Source organism: Littorina saxatilis, linkage group LG16, assembly GCF_037325665.1.
Source record: "Littorina saxatilis isolate snail1 linkage group LG16, US_GU_Lsax_2.0, whole genome shotgun sequence".
In the NCBI taxonomy this organism is placed as follows: Eukaryota; Metazoa; Mollusca; class Gastropoda; order Littorinimorpha; family Littorinidae; genus Littorina; species Littorina saxatilis.
Genome location: NC_090260.1, coordinates 43,222,583 through 43,228,582, shown reverse-complemented (window position 1 = coordinate 43,228,582; position 6,000 = coordinate 43,222,583). Strand labels below are relative to the sequence as shown.

The 6,000-nt window shown below is 43.6% G+C and overlaps 1 protein-coding gene across 1 annotated transcript in view; it reads right to left on the bottom strand.

The window, feature by feature from the left end:
• Positions 1-662: 662 nt before the first annotated feature.
• Positions 663-6,000, bottom strand: part of LOC138949638 (zinc finger protein 665-like) — a 43,797-nt gene continuing 38,459 nt past the window's right edge. The window contains exon 4 of the transcript XR_011450377.1: positions 663-1,141. The gene's annotated coding sequence lies outside the window, so the exon portion shown is untranslated. The remainder of the gene's footprint in view (positions 1,142-6,000) is intronic.

The window sequence follows — 6,000 nt, the reverse complement described above, 5'->3', positions numbered from 1 at the left end:
GGAGTTGCTCTTTTCCCGCGCCCTGGCGGCCGGTCTCACTTGGGCACCGCAGTGCAAAGAAGGATGAAGCGTCTCTATGTACTCTATAGTCTCTGGTATCTATTACAGTAATAAATCGAAAATTTTAATTTAATTAATATACATGTACTTACTCAACTCACATATATAGCACACATATATAACTTCCGTTTGATGCTTAGGCATTGAAGTACAGACCCTGGTAACAGGGGGAGGTAACTCCCAAAACAAAACAAAGTCTTGTTGTCAAGACCGTGTTAGTTACCTCTTTTTTGCAATGTGTACAAAGGTTGGGGGTTCCTGTACCGGTCCTCTCCCCCACCCCCCCCCCCCCCCCAATTTGCCCCCTGACCGCAAACAGGCATCCTCTGTACCTCATTGGGGACCTCGGCGTCGCATGGACCCATACCTCATAGATCAATTGGATATTGTAAAAAAGGTGTTTGGGGAAAGCTCCTTTGAACGGAATCGAGGTAATAATTTATTTCAAAACCAGGTGTTTTTTTGTGGCTAAGTGTCTGTTCTACACGAACATTCTGTAACTTGTTAATCTGTGTCCGAATAATGAACTGTTAACAAAGTCACTCGTATGAAGGTACTATGAAGCCAAACGCATAGGTCCTCACCCTCCACCCCCCCTCCCTCCCTTTGTTTGTTTGTTTATTTGTTGCTTAACGTCCAGCCGACTACGCAGAGCCATATCAGGACGAGGAAGGGGGGGATGAAGGGGGCCACTTGTCAAGCGATTCCTGTTTACAAATGCACTAACCCATTACTTGTGTCCCAGCAGGCTTTAGTAAAACTAAATTAATACCTACTGGAAGATTACCAGTTTCCAGTATGTTAAAATAGGCTTAACCTATCTACTGCTGGACTTACATCAGAACACTAACAGATTAAACTATACATGAATTGCGAGACAAGCGACAAGAGAAGAGATTTTTGGAAAAAATACAGGTGAATGAGCAAGAAGGCAGAAAAAAGAAAAGAATTCATGAAGAAAAAGAGAGCATGACAGGAAAGAGGAACCAAAAATCTACCTAACAGCAAACTAGAAAGCTCCTGCGGTTCCAAAAACAGGAGGGGCCTTTAATTTCATAACCGCAGTGCCCCACTGCGGGACCTCCCTCCCTTAATACGTACATTTTCACACTCATACAACCAAATGGACACACACTAACTCTGACACACACACACACACACACACACACACACACACACACACACACACACACACACACACACACACACACACACGAACACATAAACAAACAGACAAACAAAGCGTGTAGATGCACAGGTCCGCTTCGCAATGCCGTAATGGACGCCCACTCTCACTTTGTAGATTCCTTTCACTATTTATCTGTCACTATTTCTCAAAGCTTCGCTTTCTCACACTCAAGACACAAAGACACACGGGCACACACACCCCTGCCCGCCTGCACGCACTCACACAACAAACACACACACACACACACACACACACACACACACACACACACACACACACACACATGAGGAAGGGATAATCACACATTTTGCGCCAGTGAGGTTAGAATGGTGAGATGAGGTCTGAAGCTGGTAATGGATTTGGGGGTAGGACCGAGGAGAAGGCACGGATTCGGCGCATAGTGAGAATTCTGCTCTTTCATAGAATGCGATGTAAAATGACACAAGTCATGATGGCCCATGATGATCCTTGTGTTTTAAAGTGATCAATGCTTAGTCTTCAAAAAGCAGATGCATTGTATAACGCATCAAACCAACCGAATTACAAAAAGCAAAAACACTTTTGATAACTTTGGCGGGCTGTAACAACACAGTTCAACGACCCATTCCACAACAAAAACACAACAAGAGTGTTCCGATATAACTTTTCACTGGTAACTATCGATTGTAATAAGTTTTTACTCAGTCTTAACTGATTATATATATTAAACTCACACAGTCTCTCTGGGCTGCAGAGACAGCATTACGTCCCTTTAGTGAGTAGGCTCTTGTAACTGCATGGTAATCTAGCCTCTTGAAACGTAATGTGCAAGTCTGTGCGCTATATTGATGTGATCGATTGTTGCAAAATGTTGATTCAAATTAAAGAGGATTTCAGCCTGTTGTAACAAACTAACACTCTACTCTGAGAAAAAAAAATCATTGTGTTCAAAATAGATCGAGACAGCAGCAACTAGCTAGCTGCATGCGCTGAGTGTCACTCAGAGAAGTGCTACACAGTGTACCCCCCCCCCCCCCACACCCCCAATTCAAGACTTCCCCTGTATAAGACCTTGCTTTTTCATATACCTTATTCATGACCTGTGAAAAGAGTATACTTTTTTGTTCCAGTCGAAGGGTTGCCATTTCTAGAACGAGGCAGCTCGTTTCCGGAAATGCGGAGCTTTGTTGGAAATCAAATGAGGTTTCGGGAAATCCCGATTATTCCAACTCTGCCCCGGATTCTTACTTTGCGCCCAACATAGCCACTACGTCTTATACGAGGTATGATCCAAACAAAATGATCAAATGTGATTTTCGCAGAGACCGTTTGGCGTATCTGGCCCAAATTACAGCGGTCATTAGAACTACTCTCCTCCAGTATCGATGCAGAGTCACAAGTGTCTAAGCCAATCAGAAGAGGACTTCTTCTTCGTTCATGGGCTTAGACTCCCACGTTCACTCATGTTTTTAGAACGAGTGGATTTTTACGTGTATGACCGTTTTTACCCTGCCATTCAAGCAGCATACGCCGATTTCGGGGGAGGCATGCTAGCTGGGTTTCGGGTTTCTATAACCCACCGAACTCTGACATGGATTACACTGAGGATCTTTTCCGTGCGCACTTGGTCTTGTGCTTGCGTGTACACACGAAGGGGGTTAAGTCACTAGCAGGTCTACACATAAGTTGACCTGGGAGATCGGAAAAATCTCCACTCTTAACCCACCAGGCAACCGGGAAGAAGAGGACTTAAGGTGGCCTTATTTGGGGTTGCTTTTCAGCTCTAATTTGACGGCTTTTTTGTAGGTCCTGGGTGCAGTGAAACTTGTTCGCAAAACGTCTGATGTTCAAAGAGGGTATGTTCAGCAATCTCAAGGGGTGTCCTCAGGTCTGAAGACAGTGTGAGGCAAAAATAAGATCATTTGGTCTTTTAGGAATGGAGTTACGGCCCTTCTTTCGTGGAGACTGACCTTTTCATGAAGAAGAAGGGCAGTCTGGGTTTTGCAGTTTGGTCGCTGACTGCCAAACTCGTGAATAAGTTTGGGTAAAATGGTTTCTGCATAGTATGTGACAATGACTGTGCTGTTAGTAGCAATAAAAAAATCGACAGCAACGGGACCTTCGTGGTAAAAAAATACAGCGAATAGCCCTGTTTCTGCTTTAAAAACATCAATTACAAATGTTAACAGGCAAAGTAGAACTTAGTTATTGTTCACAACTAGCTATGCATCGCTCGCTGGACCAATGAGACTGGGTAATTAGGTCAGCCTCTAAAGAGGTCAGTCTTGGTGAATCAGGGGAGCTAACCTACTAGCCGAAACGGTAAACAAAGAAAGGTAGCAGACGACGCAATAGCAAGTTGTGAACAATAACTAACTGTTCAGCCCTGTGAGACAACTTGTCGTGCCTCAGTCACTTCGTGCTGCCGTGCTGGACAGTGCCCACGACAGGAACGGCGCGGGCACCAGGGAGCTGACCGTACCCTTCAGACACTGCGGCAACGGGCGTACTGGCCTAACATCCACTTGGACGTGGAGGAGTATTGTCAACGGTGCCAACGATGTCAGCTCGCCAAAGAGTCCAGCCCCAAAACTCACACACCCATGGGGCATCTCCTAGCGTCAAAACCCTTGGAGGTCATTGCAGTTGATTTTACGCTGTTGGAGCCAGCCAGTGATGGCACGGAGAATGATCTAATAATCACAGACTTTTTTACCAAATACACTGTAGCCATCGCCACCAAAGACCAGACAGCAGCGACAGTGGCAAAGACGTTGATCAAGCACTGGTTTGTCCATTACGGGGTGCCACAAAGAATCCACTCCGAACCTCATCCAGGGACTATGCAGACACTATGGTATCGAGAAATCCAGAACAACCTCGTATCATCCTGCTGGGAATGGACAATGCGAGAGATTCAACAGGACCATGCACGGCCTTCTCAGAACCCTTTCAACAGATCAGAAGAGGAGATGGCACGAGCACCTGTTGGAACTCAAGCACATCTACAACCGCACCTCCCATCAGACTGTCCACTTACGCACTGTGCTATCTTGAACCAGTGACAACATCTTTTATCTTCTGGCTGCGTTTCATCAGTTTGATCTGATTCCCGGACCGGTATGTCTCTATTGTTGTAATTTCATTGTTGTGGAAAGTTGCTTTGTGTATGCGACGATTTTTATGTTCCTTATTTTGGTTTAGGATACTTATTTTGAAGAATTAAGATTTCTTCACAAACACTTGTTTGATTTAGTCTTGTGATCAGTGCGTGGGTCTGATCAGTGCCAGAATCGTTTATTTCTCTTTCGAGTCTAACTCAACTGCTGATGTTGATCATGGGGTATTTTCATGTAACTTTTGGAAGGGACGTTGCTGTTATCAGTCTTTATAGAACTTTGATTGTTTCTAGAATTGGTCCGATTCAAAGTGGCCGCTCTCAAAGCGTGGGTTTCCAAACTAGGTCAAACCCGTCGGTCAGTCACTGAAGCTCACGCTGGAGATCTATTTTTAGCTAGAGATATGGAGTCTCCTCCCATATAAGGAAGTTTTACATTACTTCCGGTATTCAAGGGTAAACAAGGGAACCCCTTCTTCTCTGACTTGGCCCGGGTTTTTTTAAACTTCAGTTTTGGGTTTTCTTTTGTCATTATAATTGTTTTTATCCGCTTTCTGTTTAGTGTTACAGCTGATTCTTGTATGTTACTTTAGGGAATTTCCGGCACTGATTTAGATGAAAGTTGACTTAGATTTGTGTGGATTGTTTTGACTTAATTTATTGATGCATTGTTTTTGCAAACAAATTATAATATGTTGTATATAATGAATATAATTGTGTAACTATTTTTGATGCTTTTTGATAAAACTATGTTTATTGATTAGGGTAAAGGTATCTAATTCCGACCGATTTTCGGGGTACCTAAATCCGACCAATTTTCTCAGTCACATCAATGACGATGTGTGCAGTCCCCAGCTAGCAAGCTTTCGTCGGCCGACTGACGATTTCAGTCGGGTGACGTCGTCAAATGTCGTGTGTCGACGTCCGTTGTCGCGCCGATATCGTTTTGACTGTGTGTAAAACTCAGCAAATGTACGTAATAAACCCCGACATCGGCCCGACGCAATGTTGCTGTCGATAAAAATATGCAGAGTTACGGGAGATAACAACTTGAATTTATTATCATTATTTTAGCATTTGTTACGTCCCCTGTTCAAGCGTCGGGAACGGCGTGACATGACTCTGCAAATGCGAAACTAAATTATTCATATTTGTTGACTTTTTCACATAGGAGTAGGATAATTAATTGTAAGTTTTGTTTGTATATTTGCAATCAAATACAGCATGAGCTCAAACCATGAGTTTTACATTTTAAAAATACGCCATCATATATACTTGAAGTACTCTAATAGCTTTCCTTACGGTACAAACAAGATTGAGTGTGAACATGGCCGGCTAGCTGCTACTTTCCCGCGTGAGCGAAGTTTATTTGTTTTCTTAGTTCAAGTTAATATCGAAAGAAGAGACATTCTTGCGAATGTTGCACAGCACATTGATGATATGTTATCCGAGACGAATGTCGCCTCGGGATCTCAATCTGAGTGCTGGTCCCAGTGCCACGTGGTGGCGGTGATAGTTGACAAGTTAAAATTGTGGAGCCAAGGACGGATGGAAACCTACAGGTGTGTTCAAGCTGTTAACGTCAACTCGAGGACAACCGACGGATCCAGCGAGTAAGTGATTTTGGTTTTTTTTTCTTTAATGTTAGTTTTGC